Raw genomic sequence first — 19,042 nt, 5'->3', positions numbered from 1 at the left:
GCACTCTGTAAGTACTATATTGCTGTACTGTTTAAACTTGATGAAAGGAACACTGTTGACACTTTTCAGCAAGTTGCAATCATGAAATACAGAAATAAACAGATTTTCATAAACAAGATCTAAATCATGTTTGAGTCACTCAGTAAGTACCATTTTGCTATACTGTTTAAACGCGATGAAAGGAACACTGTTGACACTTTTCAGCAAGTTGCAATCATGAAATACAGAAATAAACAGTTTTTCATAAACAAGATCTAAATCATGTTTGAGTCACTCTGTAAGTACCATTTTGCTGTACTGTTAAAACGTGATGAAAGGAACACTGTTGACACTTTTCAGCAAGTTGCAATCATGAAATACAGAAATAAACAGTTTTTCATATACAAGGTCTAAATCATGTTTGAGTCACTCAGTAAGTACCATTTTGCTGTACTGTTTAAACTCGATGAAAGGAACACTGTTGACAATTTTCAGAAAGTTGCATTCATGAAATACAGAAATAAACAGTTTTTCATAAACAAGGTCTAAATCATGTTTCATGCACTCTGTAAGTACCATATTGCTGTACTGTTTAAACTTGATGAAAGGAACACTGTTGACACTTTTCAGAAAGTTGCAATCATGAAATACAGAAATAAACAGATTTTCATAAACAAGATCTAAATCATGTTTGAGTCACTCTGTAAGTACCATTTTGCTGTACTGTTTAAGCGCGATGAAAGGAACACTGTTGACACTTTTCAGCAAGTTGCAATCATGAAATACAGAAATAAACAGTTTTTCATATACAAGGTCTAAATCATGTTTGAGTCACTCTGTAAGTATCATATTGCTGTACTGTTTAAACTTGATGAAAGGAACACTGTTGACACTTTTCAGCAACTTGCAATCATGAAATACAGAAATAAACAGATTTTCATAAACAAGATCTAAATCATGTTTGAGTCACTCTGTAAGTACCATTTTGCTGTATTGTTTAAACGCGAAGAAAGGAACACTGTTGACACTTTACAGCAAGTTGCAATCATGAAATACAGAAATAAACAGTTTTTGGTAAACAAGGTCTAAATCATGTTTGAGTCACTCTGTAAGTACCATTTTGCTGTACTGTTAAAACGCGATGAAAGGAACACTGTTGACACTTTTCAGCAAGTTGCAATCATGAAATACAGAAATAAACAGTTTTTCATAAACAAGGTCTAAATCATGTTTGAGTCACTCTGTATGTACCATATTGCTGTACTGTTTAAACTTGATGAAAGGAACACTGTTGACACTTTTCAGCAAGTTGCAATCATGAAATACAGAAATAAACAGATTTTCATAAACAAGATCTAAATCATGTTTGAGTCACTCTGTAAGTACCATTTTGCTGTACTGTTTAAACTCGATGAAAGGAACACTGTTGACACTTTTCAGCAAGTTGCAATCATGAAATACAGAAATAAACAGTTTTTCATATACAAGGTCTGAATCATGTTTGAGTCACTCTGTAAGTACCATTTTGCTGTACTGTTTAAACTCGATGAAAGGAACACTGTTGACAATTTTCAGCAAGTTGCAATCATGAAATACAGAAATAAACAGTTTTTCATATACAAGGTCTAAATCATGTTTGAGTCACTCAGTAAGTAGCATTTTGCTGTACTGTTTAAACTCGATGAAAGGAACACTGTTGACAATTTTCAGAAAGTTGCAATCATGAAATACAGAAATAAACAGTTTTTCATAAACAAGGTCTAAATCATGTTTGATGCACTCTGTAAGTACCATATTGCTGTACTGTTTAAACTCGATGAAAGGAACACTGTTGACAATTTTCAGAAAGTTGCATTCATGAAATACAGAAATAAACAGTTTTTCATAAACAAGGTCTAAATCATGTTTCATGCACTCTGTAAGTACCATATTGCTGTACTGTTTAAACTTGATGAAAGGAACACTGTTGACACTTTTCAGAAAGTTGCAATCATGAAATACAGAAATAAACAGATTTTCATAAACAAGATCTAAATCATGTTTGAGTCACTCTGTAAGTACCATTTTGCTGTACTGTTTAAACGCGATGAAAGGAACACTGTTGACACTTTTCAGCAAGTTGCAATCATGAAATACAGAAATAAACAGTTTTTCATATACAAGGTCTAAATCATGTTTGAGTCACTCTGTAAGTACCATATTGCTGTACTGTTTAAACTTGATGAAAGGAACACTGTTGACACTTTTCAGCAACTTGCAATCATGAAATACAGAAATAAACAGATTTTCATAAACAAGATCTAAATCATGTTTGAGTCACTCTGTAAGTACCATTTTGCTGTACTGTTTAAACTCGATGAAAGGAACACTGTTGACACTTTTCAGCAAGTTGCAATCATGAAATACAGAAATAAACAGTTTTTCATATACAAGGTCTGAATCATGTTTGAGTCACTCTGTAAGTACCATTTTGCTGTACTGTTTAAACTCGATGAAAGGAACACTGTTGACAATTTTCAGCAAGTTGCATTCATGAAATACAGAAATAAACAGTTTTTCATAAACAAGGTCTAAATCATGTTTCATGCACTCTGTAAGTACCATATTGCTGTACTGTTTAAACTCGATGAAAGGAACACTGTTGACACTTTTCAGAAAGTTGCAATCATGAAATACAGAAATAAACAGATTTTCATAAACAAGATCTAAATCATGTTTGAGTCACTCTGTAAGTACCATTTTGCTGTACTGTTTAAACGCGATGAAAGGAACACTGTTGACACTTTTCAGCAAGTTGCAATCATGAAATACAGAAATAAACAGTTTTTCATATACAAGGTCTAAATCATGTTTGAGTCACTCTGTAAGTACCATATTGCTGTACTGTTTAAACTTGATGAAAGGAACACTGTTGACACTTTTCAGCAACTTGCAATCATGAAATACAGAAATAAACAGATTTTCATAAACAAGATCTAAATCATGTTTGAGTCACTCTGTAAGTACCATTTTGCTGTATTGTTTAAACGCGAAGAAAGGAACACTGTTGACACTTTACAGCAAGTTGCAATCATGAAATACAGAAATAAACAGTTTTTGGTAAACAAGGTATAAATCATGTTTGAGTCACTCTGTAAGTACCATTTTGCTGTACTGTTAAAACGCGATGAAAGGAACACTGTTGACACTTTTCAGCAAGTTGCAATCATGAAATACAGAAATAAACAGTTTTTCATAAACAAGGTCTAAATCATGTTTGAGTCACTCTGTATGTACCATATTGCTGTACTGTTTAAACTTGATGAAAGGAACACTGTTGACACTTTTCAGCAAGTTGCAATCATGAAATACAGAAATAAACAGATTTTCATAAACAAGATCTAAATCATGTTTGAGTCACTCTGTAAGTACCATTTTGCTGTACTGTTTAAACTCGATGAAAGGAACACTGTTGACACTTTTCAGCAAGTTACAATCATGAAATACAGAAATAAACAGTTTTTCATATACAAGGTCTAAATCATGTTTGAGTCACTCTGTAAGTAGCATTTTGCTGTACTGTTTAAACTCGATGAAAGGAACACTGTTGACAATTTTCAGCAAGTTGCAATCATGAAATACAGAAATAAACAGTTTTTCATATACAAGGTCTAAATCATGTTTGAGTCACTCAGTAAGTAGCATTTTGCTGTACTGTTTAAACTCGATGAAAGGAACACTGTTGACAATTTTCAGAAAGTTGCAATCATGAAATACAGAAATAAACAGTTTTTCATAAACAAGGTCTAAATCATGTTTGATGCACTCTGTAAGTACCATATTGCTGTACTGTTTAAACTCGATGAAAGGAACACTGTTGACAATTTTCAGAAAGTTGCATTCATGAAATACAGAAATAAACAGTTTTTCATAAACAAGGTCTAAATCATGTTTCATGCACTCTGTAAGTACCATATTGCTGTACTGTTTAAACTTGATGAAAGGAACACTGTTGACACTTTTCAGAAAGTTGCAATCATGAAATACAGAAATAAACAGATTTTCATAAACAAGATCTAAATCATGTTTGAGTCACTCTGTAAGTACCATTTTGCTGTACTGTTTAAACGCGATGAAAGGAACACTGTTGACACTTTTGAGCAAGTTGCAATCATGAAATACAGAAATAAACAGTTTTTCATATACAAGGTCTAAATCATGTTTGAGTCACTCTGTAAGTACCATATTGCTGTACTGTTTAAACTTGATGAAAGGAACACTGTTGACACTTTTCAGCAACTTGCAATCATGAAATACAGAAATAAACAGATTTTCATAAACAAGATCTAAATCATGTTTGAGTCACTCTGTAAGTACCATTTTGCTGTATTGTTTAAACGCCGAAGAAAGGAACACTGTTGACACTTTACAGCAAGTTGCAATCATGAAATACAGAAATAAACAGTTTTTGGTAAACAAGGTCTAAATCATGTTTGAGTCACTCTGTAAGTACCATTTTGCTGTACTGTTAAAACGCGATGAAAGGAACACTGTTGACACTTTTCAGCAAGTTGCAATCATGAAATACAGAAATAAACAGTTTTTCATAAACAAGGTCTAAATCATGTTTGAGTCACTCTGTATCTACCATATTGCTGTACTGTTTAAACTTGATGAAAGGAACACTGTTGACACTTTTCAGCAAGTTGCAATCATGAAATACAGAAATAAACAGATTTTCATAAACAAGATCTAAATCATGTTTGAGTCACTCTGTAAGTACCATTTTGCTGTACTGTTTAAACTCGATGAAAGGAACACTGTTGACACTTTTCAGCAAGTTGCAATCATGAAATACAGAAATAAACAGATTTTCATAAACAAGATCTAAATCATGTTTGAGTCACTCTGTAAGTACCATTTTGCTGTACTGTTTAAACTCGATGAAAGGAACACTGTTGACAATTTTCAGCAAGTTGCAATCATGAAATACAGAAATAAACAGTTTTTCATATACAAGGTCTAAATCATGTTTGAGTCACTCAGTAAGTAGCATTTTGCTGTACTGTTTAAACTCGATGAAAGGAACACTGTTGACAATTTTCAGAAAGTTGCAATCATGAAATACAGAAATAAACAGTTTTTCATAAACAAGGTCTAAATCATGTTTGATGCACTCTGTAAGTACCATATTGCTGTACTGTTTAAACTCGATGAAAGGAACACTGTTGACAATTTTCAGAAAGTTGCATTCATGAAATACAGAAATAAACAGTTTTTCATAAACAAGGTCTAAATCATGTTTCATGCACTCTGTAAGTACCATATTGCTGTACTGTTTAAACTTGATGAAAGGAACACTGTTGACACTTTTCAGAAAGTTGCAATCATGAAATACAGAAATAAACAGATTTTCATAAACAAGATCTAAATCATGTTTGAGTCACTCTGTAAGTACCATTTTGCTGTACTGTTTAAACGCGATGAAAGGAACACTGTTGACACTTTTCAGCAAGTTGCAATCATGAAATACAGAAATAAACAGTTTTTCATATACAAGGTCTAAATCATGTTTGAGTCACTCTGTAAGTACCATATTGCTGTACTGTTTAAACTTGATGAAAGGAACACTGTTGACACTTTTCAGCAACTTGCAATCATGAAATACAGAAATAAACAGATTTTCATAAACAAGATCTAAATCATGTTTGAGTCACTCTGTAAGTACCATTTTGCTGTATTGTTTAAACGCGAAGAAAGGAACACTGTTGACACTTTACAGCAAGTTGCAATCATGAAATACAGAAATAAACAGTTTTTGGTAAACAAGGTCTAAATCATGTTTGAGTCACTCTGTAAGTACCATTTTGCTGTACTGTTAAAACGCGATGAAAGGAACACTGTTGACACTTTTCAGCAAGTTGCAATCATGAAATACAGAAATAAACAGTTTTTCATAAACAAGGTCTAAATCATGTTTGAGTCACTCTGTATGTACCATATTGCTGTACTGTTTAAACTTGATGAAAGGAACACTGTTGACACTTTTCAGCAAGTTGCAATCATGAAATACAGAAATAAACAGATTTTCATAAACAAGATCTAAATCATGTTTGAGTCACTCTGTAAGTACCATTTTGCTGTACTGTTTAAACTCGATGAAAGGAACACTGTTGACACTTTTCAGCAAGTTGCAATCATGAAATACAGAAATAAACAGTTTTTCATATACAAGGTCTAAATCATGTTTGAGTCACTCTGTAAGTAGCATTTTGCTGTACTGTTTAAACTCGATGAAAGGAACACTGTTGACAATTTTCAGCAAGTTGCAATCATGAAATACAGAAATAAACAGTTTTTCATATACAAGGTCTAAATCATGTTTGAGTCACTCAGTAAGTAGCATTTTGCTGTACTGTTTAAACTCGATGAAAGGAACACTGTTGACAATTTTCAGAAAGTTGCAATCATGAAATACAGAAATAAACAGTTTTTCATAAACAAGGTCTAAATCATGTTTGATGCACTCTGTAAGTACCATATTGCTGTACTGTTTAAACTCGATGAAAGGAACACTGTTGACAATTTTCAGAAAGTTGCATTCATGAAATACAGAAATAAACAGTTTTTCATAAACAAGGTCTAAATCATGTTTCATGCACTCTGTAAGTACCATATTGCTGTACTGTTTAAACTTGATGAAAGGAACACTGTTGACACTTTTCAGAAAGTTGCAATCATGAAATACAGAAATAAACAGATTTTCATAAACAAGATCTAAATCATGTTTGAGTCACTCTGTAAGTACCATTTTGCTGTACTGTTTAAACGCGATGAAAGGAACACTGTTGACACTTTTCAGCAAGTTGCAATCATGAAATACAGAAATAAACAGTTTTTCATATACAAGGTCTAAATCATGTTTGAGTCACTCTGTAAGTACCATATTGCTGTACTGTTTAAACTTGATGAAAGGAACACTGTTGACACTTTTCAGCAACTTGCAATCATGAAATACAGAAATAAACAGATTTTCATAAACAAGATCTAAATCATGTTTGAGTCACTCTGTAAGTACCATTTTGCTGTATTGTTTAAACGCGAAGAAAGGAACACTGTTGACACTTTACAGCAAGTTGCAATCATGAAATACAGAAATAAACAGTTTTTGGTAAACAAGGTCTAAATCATGTTTGAGTCACTCTGTAAGTACCATTTTGCTGTACTGTTAAAACGCGATGAAAGGAACACTGTTGACACTTTTCAGCAAGTTGCAATCATGAAATACAGAAATAAACAGTTTTTCATAAACAAGGTCTAAATCATGTTTGAGTCACTCTGTATGTACCATATTGCTGTACTGTTTAAACTTGATGAAAGGAACACTGTTGACACTTTTCAGCAAGTTGCAATCATGAAATACAGAAATAAACAGATTTTCATAAACAAGATCTAAATCATGTTTGAGTCACTCTGTAAGTACCATTTTGCTGTACTGTTTAAACTCGATGAAAGGAACACTGTTGACACTTTTCAGCAAGTTGCAATCATGAAATACAGAAATAAACAGATTTTCATAAACAAGATCTAAATCATGTTTGAGTCACTCTGTAAGTACCATTTTGCTGTACTGTTTAAACTCGATGAAAGGAACACTGTTGACACTTTTCAGCAAGTTGCAATCATGAAATACAGAAATAAACAGTTTTTCATATACAAGGTCTGAATCATGTTTGAGTCACTCTGTAAGTACCATTTTGCGTACTGTTTAAACTCGATGAAAGGAACACTGTTGACAATTTTCAGCAAGTTGCAATCATGAAATACAGAAATAAACAGTTTTTCATATACAAGGTCTAAATCATGTTTGAGTCACTCAGTAAGTAGCATTTTGCTGTACTGTTTAAACTCGATGAAAGGAACACTGTTGACAATTTTCAGAAAGTTGCAATCATGAAATACAGAAATAAACAGTTTTTCATAAACAAGGTCTAAATCATGTTTGATGCACTCTGTAAGTACCATATTGCTGTACTGTTTAAACTCGATGAAAGGAACACTGTTGACAATTTTCAGAAAGTTGCATTCATGAAATACAGAAATAAACAGTTTTTCATAAACAAGGTCTAAATCATGTTTCATGCACTCTGTAAGTACCATATTGCTGTAATGTTTAAACTTGATGAAAGGAACACTGTTGACACTTTTCAGAAAGTTGCAATCATGAAATACAGAAATAAACAGATTTTCATAAACAAGATCTAAATCATGTTTGAGTCACTCTGTAAGTACCATTTTGCTGTACTGTTTAAACGCGATGAAAGGAACACTGTTGACACTTTTCAGCAAGTTGCAATCATGAAATACAGAAATAAACAGTTTTTCATATACAAGGTCTAAATCATGTTTGAGTCACTCTGTAAGTACCATATTGCTGTACTGTTTAAACTTGATGAAAGGAACACTGTTGACACTTTTCAGCAACTTGCAATCATGAAATACAGAAATAAACAGATTTTCATAAACAAGATCTAAATCATGTTTGAGTCAATCTGTAAGTACCATTTTGCTGTATTGTTTAAACGCGAAGAAAGGAACACTGTTGACACTTTACAGCAAGTTGCAATCATGAAATACAGAAATAAACAGTTTTTGGTAAACAAGGTCTAAATCATGTTTGAGTCACTCTGTAAGTACCATTTTGCTGTACTGTTAAAACGCGATGAAAGGAACACTGTTGACACTTTTCAGCAAGTTGCAATCATGAAATACAGAAATAAACAGTTTTTCATAAACAAGGTCTAAATCATGTTTGAGTCACTCTGTATGTACCATATTGCTGTACTGTTTAAACTTGATGAAAGGAACACTGTTGACACTTTTCAGCAAGTTGCAATCATGAAATACAGAAATAAACAGATTTTCATAAACAAGATCTAAATCATGTTTGAGTCACTCTGTAAGTACCATTTTGCTGTACTGTTTAAACTCGATGAAAGGAACACTGTTGACACTTTTCAGCAAGTTGCAATCATGAAATACAGAAATAAACAGTTTTTCATATACAAGGTCTAAATCATGTTTGAGTCACTCTGTAAGTAGCATTTTGCTGTACTGTTTAAACTCGATGAAAGGAACACTGTTGACAATTTTCAGCAAGTTGCAATCATGAAATACAGAAATAAACAGTTTTTCATATACAAGGTCTAAATCATGTTTGAGTCACTCAGTAAGTAGCATTTTGCTGTACTGTTTAAACTCGATGAAAGGAACACTGTTGACAATTTTCAGAAAGTTGCAATCATGAAATACAGAAATAAACAGTTTTTCATAAACAAGGTCTAAATCATGTTTGATGCACTCTGTAAGTACCATATTGCTGTACTGTTTAAACTCGATGAAAGGAACACTGTTGACAATTTTCAGAAAGTTGCATTCATGAAATACAGAAATAAACAGTTTTTCATAAACAAGGTCTAAATCATGTTTCATGCACTCTGTAAGTACCATATTGCTGTACTGTTTAAACTTGATGAAAGGAACACTGTTGACACTTTTCAGAAAGTTGCAATCATGAAATACAGAAATAAACAGATTTTCATAAACAAGATCTAAATCATGTTTGAGTCACTCTGTAAGTACCATTTTGCTGTACTGTTTAAACGCGATGAAAGGAACACTGTTGACACTTTTCAGCAAGTTGCAATCATGAAATACAGAAATAAACAGTTTTTCATATACAAGGTCTAAATCATGTTTGAGTCACTCTGTAAGTACCATATTGCTGTACTGTTTAAACTTGATGAAAGGAACACTGTTGACACTTTTCAGCAACTTGCAATCATGAAATACAGAAATAAACAGATTTTCATAAACAAGATCTAAATCATGTTTGAGTCACTCTGTAAGTACCATTTTGCTGTATTGTTTAAACGCGAAGAAAGGAACACTGTTGACACTTTACAGCAAGTTGCAATCATGAAATACAGAAATAAACAGTTTTTGGTAAACAAGGTCTAAATCATGTTTGAGTCACTCTGTAAGTACCATTTTGCTGTACTGTTAAAACGCGATGAAAGGAACACTGTTGACACTTTTCAGCAAGTTGCAATCATGAAATACAGAAATAAACAGTTTTTCATAAACAAGGTCTAAATCATGTTTGAGTCACTCTGTATGTACCATATTGCTGTACTGTTTAAACTTGATGAAAGGAACACTGTTGACACTTTTCAGCAAGTTGCAATCATGAAATACAGAAATAAACAGATTTTCATAAACAAGATCTAAATCATGTTTGAGTCACTCTGTAAGTACCATTTTGCTGTACTGTTTAAACTCGATGAAAGGAACACTGTTGACACTTTTCAGCAAGTTGCAATCATGAAATACAGAAATAAACAGTTTTTCATATACAAGGTCTAAATCATGTTTGAGTCACTCTGTAAGTACCATTTTGCTGTACTGTTTAAACTCGATGAAAGGAACACTGTTGACAATTTTCAGAAAGTTGCAATCATGAAATACAGAAATAAACAGTTTTTCATAAACAAGGTCTAAATCATGTTTGAGTCACTCTGTAAGTACCATTTTGCTGTACTGTTAAAACACGATGAAAGGAACACTGTTGACACTTTTCAGCAAGTTGCAATCATGAAATACAGAAATAAACAGTTTTTCATAAACAAGGTCTAAATCATGTTTGAGTCACTCTGTATGTACCATATTGCTGTACTGTTTAAACTTGATGAAAGGAACACTGTTGACACTTTTCAGCAAGTTGCAATCATGAAATACAGAAATAAACAGATTTTCATAAACAAGATCTAAATCATGTTTGAGTCACTCTGTAAGTACCATTTTGCTGTACTGTTTAAACGCGATGAAAGGAACACTGTTGACACTTTTCAGCAAGTTGCAATCATGAAATACAGAAATAAACAGTTTTTCATATACAAGGTCTAAATCATGTTTGAGTCACTCAGTAAGTACCATTTTGCTGTACTGTTTAAACTCGATGAAAGGAACACTGTTGACAATTTTCAGAAAGTTGCAATCATGAAATACAGAAATAAACAGTTTTTCATAAACAAGATCTAAATCATGTTTGAGTCAATCTGTAAGTACCATTTTGCTGTACTGTTAAAACGCGATGAAAGGAACACTGTTGACACTTTTCAGCAAGTTGCAATCATGAAATACAGAAATAAACAGTTTTTCATATACAAGGTCTAAATCATGTTTGAGTCACTCAGTAAGTAGCATTTTGCTGTACTGTTTAAACTCGATGAAAGGAACACTGTTGACAATTTTCAGAAAGTTGCAATCATGAAATACAGAAATAAACAGTTTTTCATAAACAAGGTCTAAATCATGTTTGATGCACTCTGTAAATACCATATTGCTGTACTGTTTAAACTTGATGAAAGGAACACTGTTGACACTTTTCAGCAAGTTGCAATCATGAAATACAGAAATAAACAGATTTTCATAAACAACATCTAAATCATGTTTGAGTCACTCTGTAAGTACCATTTTGCTGTACTGTTTAAACGCGATGAAAGGAACACTGTTGACACTTTTCAGCAAGTTGCAATCATGAAATACAGAAATAAACAGTTTTTCATAAACAAGGTCTAAATCATGTTTGAGTCACTCTGTAAGTACCATATTGCTGTACTGTTTAAACTTGATGAAAGGAACACTGTTGACACTTTTCAGCAAGTTGCAATCATGAAATACAGAAATAAACAGTTTTTCATAAACAAGGTCTAAATCATGTTTGAGTCACTCAGTAAGTACCATTTTGCTGTACTGTTTAAACTCGATGAAAGGAACACTGTTGACAATTTTCAGAAAGTTGCAATCATGAAATACAGAAATAAACAGTTTTTCATAAACAAGGTCTAAATCATGTTTGATGCACTCTGTAAGTACCATATTGCTGTACTGTTTAAACGCGATGAAAGGAACACTGTTGACACTTTTCAGCAAGTTGCAATCATGAAATACAGAAATAAACAGTTTTTGGTAAACAAGGTCTAAATCATGTTTGAGTCACTCTGTAAGTACCATTTTGCTGTACTGTTAAAACGCGATGAAAGGAACATTGTTGACACTTTTCAGCAAGTTGCAATCATGAAATACAGAAATAAACAGTTTTTCATAAACAAGGTCTAAATCATGTTTGAGTCACTCTGTATGTACCATATTGCTGTACTGTTTAAACTTGATGAAAGGAACACTGTTGACACTTTTCAGCAAGTTGCAATCATGAAATACAGAAATAAACAGATTTTCATAAACAAGATCTAAATCATGTTTGAGTCACTCTGTAAGTACCATTTTGCTGTACTGTTTAAACTCGATGAAAGGAACACTGTTGACACTTTTCAGCAAGTTGCAATCATGAAATACAGAAATAAACAGTTTTTCATATACAAGGTCTAAATCATGTTTGAGTCACTCTGTAAGTAGCATTTTGCTGTACTGTTTAAACTCGATGAAAGGAACACTGTTGACAATTTTCAGCAAGTTGCAATCATGAAATACAGAAATAAACAGTTTTTCATATACAAGGTCTAAATCATGTTTGAGTCACTCAGTAAGTAGCATTTTGCTGTACTGTTTAAACTCGATGAAAGGAACACTGTTGACAATTTTCAGAAAGTTGCAATCATGAAATACAGAAATAAACAGTTTTAAATAAACAAGGTCTAAATCATGTTTGATGCACTCTGTAAGTACCATATTGCTGTACTGTTTAAACTCGATGAAAGGAACACTGTTGACAATTTTCAGAAAGTTGCATTCATGAAATACAGAAATAAACAGTTTTTCATAAACAAGGTCTAAATCATGTTTCATGCACTCTGTAAGTACCATATTGCTGTACTGTTTAAACTTGATGAAAGGAACACTGTTGACACTTTTCAGAAAGTTGCAATCATGAAATACAGAAATAAACAGATTTTCATAAACAAGATCTAAATCATGTTTGAGTCACTCTGTAAGTACCATTTTGCTGTACTGTTTAAACGCGATGAAAGGAACACTGTTGACACTTTTCAGCAAGTTGCAATCATGAAATACAGAAATAAACAGTTTTTCATATACAAGGTCTAAATCATGTTTGAGTCACTCTGTAAGTACCATTTTGCTGTACTGTTAAAACGCGATGAAAGGAACACTGTTGACACTTTTCAGCAAGTTGCAATCATGAAATACAGAAATAAACAGTTTTTCATAAACAAGGTCTAAATCATGTTTGAGTCACTCTGTATGTACCATATTGCTGTACTGTTTAAACTTGATGAAAGGAACACTGTTGACACTTTTCAGCAACTTGCAATCATGAAATACAGAAATAAACAGATTTTCATAAACAAGATCTAAATCATGTTTGAGTCACTCTGTAAGTACCATTTTGCTGTATTGTTTAAACGCGAAGAAAGGAACACTGTTGACACTTTACAGCAAGTTGCAATCATGAAATACAGAAATAAACAGTTTTTGGTAAACAAGGTCTAAATCATGTTTGAGTCACTCTGTAAGTACCATTTTGCTGTACTGTTAAAACGCGATGAAAGGAACACTGTTGACACTTTTCAGCAAGTTGCAATCATGAAATACAGAAATAAACAGTTTTTCATAAACAAGGTCTAAATCATGTTTGAGTCACTCTGTATGTACCATATTGCTGTACTGTTTAAACTTGATGAAAGGAACACTGTTGACACTTTTCAGCAAGTTGCAATCATGAAATACAGAAATAAACAGATTTTCATAAACAAGATCTAAATCATGTTTGAGTCACTCTGTAAGTACCATTTTGCTGTACTGTTTAAACTCGATGAAAGGAACACTGTTGACACTTTTCAGCAAGTTGCAATCATGAAATACAGAAATAAACAGTTTTTCATATACAAGGTCTAAATCATGTTTGAGTCACTCTGTAAGTAGCATTTTGCTGTACTGTTTAAACTCGATGAAAGGAACACTGTTGACAATTTTCAGCAAGTTGCAATCATGAAATACAGAAATAAACAGTTTTTCATATACAAGGTCTAAATCATGTTTGAGTCACTCAGTAAGTAGCATTTTGCTGTACTGTTTAAACTCGATGAAAGGAACACTGTTGACAATTTTCAGAAAGTTGCAATCATGAAATACAGAAATAAACAGTTTTAAATAAACAAGGTCTAAATCATGTTTGATGCACTCTGTAAGTACCATATTGCTGTACTGTTTAAACTCGATGAAAGGAACACTGTTGACAATTTTCAGAAAGTTGCATTCATGAAATACAGAAATAAACAGTTTTTCATAAACAAGGTCTAAATCATGTTTCATGCACTCTGTAAGTACCATATTGCTGTACTGTTTAAACTTGATGAAAGGAACACTGTTGACACTTTTCAGAAAGTTGCAATCATGAAATACAGAAATAAACAGATTTTCATAAACAAGATCTAAATCATGTTTGAGTCACTCTGTAAGTACCATTTTGCTGTACTGTTTAAACGCGATGAAAGGAACACTGTTGACACTTTTCAGCAAGTTGCAATCATGAAATACAGAAATAAACAGTTTTTCATATACAAGGTCTAAATCATGTTTGAGTCACTCTGTAAGTACCATATTGCTGTACTGTTTAAACTTGATGAAAGGAACACTGTTGACACTTTTCAGCAAGTTGCAATCATGAAATACAGAAATAAACAGATTTTCATAAACAAGATCTAAATCATGTTTGAGTCACTCTGTAAGTACCATTTTGCTGTACTGTTTAAACTCGATGAAAGGAACACTGTTGACACTTTTCAGCAAGTTGCAATCATGAAATACAGAAATAAACAGTTTTTCATATACAAGGTCTAAATCATGTTTGAGTCACTCTGTAAGTAGCATTTTGCTGTACTGTTTAAACTCGATGAAAGGAACACTGTTGACAATTTTCAGCAAGTTGCAATCATGAAATACAGAAATAAACAGTTTTTCATATACAAGGTCTAAATCATGTTTGAGTCACTCAGTAAGTAGCATTTTGCTGTACTGTTTAAACTCGATGAAAGGAACACTGTTGACAATTTTCAGAAAGTTGCAATCATGAAATACAGAAATAAACAGTTTTAAATAAACAAGGTCTAAATCATGTTTGATGCACTCTGTAAGTACCATATTGCTGTACTGTTTAAACTCGATGAAAGGAACACTGTTGACAATTTTCAGAAAGTTGCATTCATGAAATACAGAAATAAACAGTTTTTCATAAACAAGGTCTAAATCATGTTTCATGCACTCTGTAAGTACCATATTGCTGTACTGTTTAAACTTGATGAAAGGAACACTGTTGACACTTTTCAGAAAGTTGCAATCATGAAATACAGAAATAAACAGATTTTCATAAACAAGATCTAAATCATGTTTGAGTCACTCTGTAAGTACCATTTTGCTGTACTGTTTAAACGCGATGAAAGGAACACTGTTGACACTTTTCAGCAAGTTGCAATCATGAAATACAGAAATAAACAGTTTTTCATATACAAGGTCTAAATCATGTTTGAGTCACTCTGTAAGTACCATATTGCTGTACTGTTTAAACTTGATGAAAGGAACACTGTTGACACTTTTCAGCAACTTGCAATCATGAAATACAGAAATAAACAGATTTTCATAAACAAGATCTAAATCATGTTTGAGTCACTCTGTAAGTACCATTTTGCTGTATTGTTTAAACGCGAAGAAAGGAACACTGTTGACACTTTACAGCAAGTTGCAATCATGAAATACAGAAATAAACAGTTTTTGGTAAACAAGGTCTAAATCATGTTTGAGTCACTCTGTAAGTACCATTTTGCTGTACTGTTAAAACGCGATGAAAGGAACACTGTTGACACTTTTCAGCAAGTTGCAATCATAAAATACAGAAATAAACAGTTTTTCATAAACAAGGTCTAAATCATGTTTGAGTCACTCTGTATGTACCATATTGCTGTACTGTTTAAACTTGATGAAAGGAACACTGTTGACACTTTTCAGCAAGTTGCAATCATGAAATACAGAAATAAACAGATTTTCATAAACAAGATCTAAATCATGTTTGAGTCACTCTGTAAGTACCATTTTGCTGTACTGTTTAAACTCGATGAAAGGAACACTGTTGACACTTTTCAGCAAGTTGCAATCATGAAATACAGAAATAAACAGTTTTTCATATACAAGGTCTAAATCATGTTTGAGTCACTCTGTAAGTACCATTTTGCTGTACTGTTTAAACTCGATGAAAGGAACACTGTTGACAATTTTCAGAAAGTTGCAATCATGAAATACAGAAATAAACAGTTTTTCATAAACAAGGTCTAAATCATGTTTGAGTCACTCTGTAAGTACCATTTTGCTGTACTGTTAAAACACGATGAAAGGAACACTGTTGACACTTTTCAGCAAGTTGCAATCATGAAATACAGAAATAAACAGTTTTTCATAAACAAGGTCTAAATCATGTTTGAGTCACTCTGTATGTACCATATTGCTGTACTGTTTAAACTTGATGAAAGGAACACTGTTGACACTTTTCAGCAAGTTGCAATCATGAAATACAGAAATAAACAGATTTTCATAAACAAGATCTAAATCATGTTTGAGTCACTCTGTAAGTACCATTTTGCTGTACTGTTTAAACGCGATGAAAGGAACACTGTTGACACTTTTCAGCAAGTTGCAATCATGAAATACAGAAATAAACAGTTTTTCATATACAAGGTCTAAATCATGTTTGAGTCACTCAGTAAGTACCATATTGCTGAACTGTTTAAACTCGATGAAAGGAACACTGTTGACACTTTTCAGAAAGTTGCAATCATGAAATACAGAAATAAACAGTTTTTCATAAACAAGATCTAAATCATGTTTGAGTCAATCTGTAAGTACCATTTTGCTGTACTGTTTAAACGCGATGAAAGGAACACTGTTGACACTTTTCAGAAAGTTGCAATCATGAAATACAGAAATAAACAGTTTTTCATAAACAAGGTCTAAATCATGTTTGAGTCACTCAGTAAGTACCATATTGCTGTACTGTTTAAACGCCGATGAAAGGAACACTGTTGACACTTTTCAGCAAGTTGCAATCATGAAATACAGAAATAAACAGTTTTTCATAAACAAGATCTAAATCATGTTTGAGTCACTCTGTAAGTACCATTTTGCTGTACTGTTAAAACGCGATGAAAGGAACACTGTTGACACTTTTCAGCAAGTTGCAATCATGAAATACAGAAATAAACAGTTTTTCATAAACAAGGTCTAAATCATGTTTGAGTCACTTTGTATGTACCATATTGCTGTACTGTTTAAACTTGATGAAAGGAACACTGTTGACACTTTTCAGCAAGTTGCAATCATGAAATACAGAAATAAACAGATTTTCATAAACAAGATCTAAATCATGTTTGAGTCACTCTGTAAGTACCATTTTGCTGTACTGTTTAAACTCGATGAAAGGAACACTGTTGACACTTTTCAGCAAGTTGCAATCATGAAATACAGAAATAAACAGTTTTTCATATACAAGGTCTAAATCATGTTTGAGTCACTCTGTAAGTACCATTTTGCTGTACTGTTTAAACTCGATGAAAGGAACACTGTTGACAATTTTCAGAAAGTTGCAATCATGAAATACAGAAATAAACAGTTTTTCATAAACAAGGTCTAAATCATGTTTGAGTCACTCTGTAAGTACCATTTTGCTGTACTGTTAAAACACGATGAAAGGAACACTGTTGACACTTTTCAGCAAGTTGCAATCATGAAATACAGAAATAAACAGTTTTTCATAAACAAGGTCTAAATCATGTTTGAGTCACTCTGTATGTACCATATTGCTGTACTGTTTAAACTTGATGAAAGGAACACTGTTGACACTTTTCAGCAAGTTGCAATCATGAAATACAGAAATAAACAGATTTTCATAAACAAGATCTAAATCATGTTTGAGTCACTCTGTAAGTACCATTTTGCTGTACTGTTTAAACGCGATGAAAGGAACACTGTTGACACTTTTCAGCAAGTTGCAATCATGAAATACAGAAATAAACAGTTTTTCATATACAAGGTCTAAATCATGTTTGAGTCACTCAGTAAGTACCATTTTGCTGTACTGTTTAAACTCGATGAAAGGAACACTGTTGACAATTTTCAGAAAGTTGCAATCATGAAATACAGAAATAAACAGTTTTTCATAAACAAGGTCTAAATCATGTTTGATGCACTCTGTAAGTACCATATTGCTGTACTGTTTAAACTTCGATGAAAGGAACACTGTTGACACTTTTCAGCAAGTTGCAATCATGAAATACAGAAATAAACAGTTTTTCATAAACAAGGTCTAAATCATGTTTGAGTCACTCTGTAAGTACCATTTTGCTGTACTGTTAAAACACGATGAAAGGAACACTGTTGACACTTTTCAGCAAGTTGCAATCATGAAATACAGAAATAAACAGTTTTTCATAAACAAGGTCTAAATCATGTTTGAGTCACTCTGTATGTACCATATTGCTGTACTGTTTAAACTTGATGAAAGGAACACTGTTGACACTTTTCAGCAAGTTGCAATCATGAAATACAGAAATAAACAGTTTTTCATAAACAAGGTCTAAATCATGTTTGAGTCACTCTGTATGTACCATATTGCTGTACTGTTTAAACTTGATGAAAGGAACACTGTTGACACTTTTCAGCAAGTTGCAATCATGAAATACAGAAATAAACAGATTTTCATAAACAAGATCTAAATCATATTTGAGTCACTCTGTAAGTACCATTTTGCTGTACTGTTTAAACTCGATGAAAGGAACACTGTTGACACTTTTCAGCAAGTTGCAATCATGAAATACAGAAATAAACAGTTTTTCATAAACAAGGTCTAAATCATGTTTGAGTCACTCTGTATGTACCATATTGCTGTACTGTTTAAACTTGATGAAAGGAACACTGTTGACACTTTTCAGCAAGTTGCAATCATGAAATACAGAAATAAACAGATTTTCATAAACAAGGTCTAAATCATGTTTTAGTCACT

This window comes from Salmo salar, unplaced genomic scaffold (genome assembly GCF_905237065.1).
Source record: "Salmo salar unplaced genomic scaffold, Ssal_v3.1, whole genome shotgun sequence".
Taxonomy (NCBI): Eukaryota; Metazoa; Chordata; class Actinopteri; order Salmoniformes; family Salmonidae; genus Salmo; species Salmo salar.
This window is presented reverse-complemented; position numbering follows the sequence as displayed.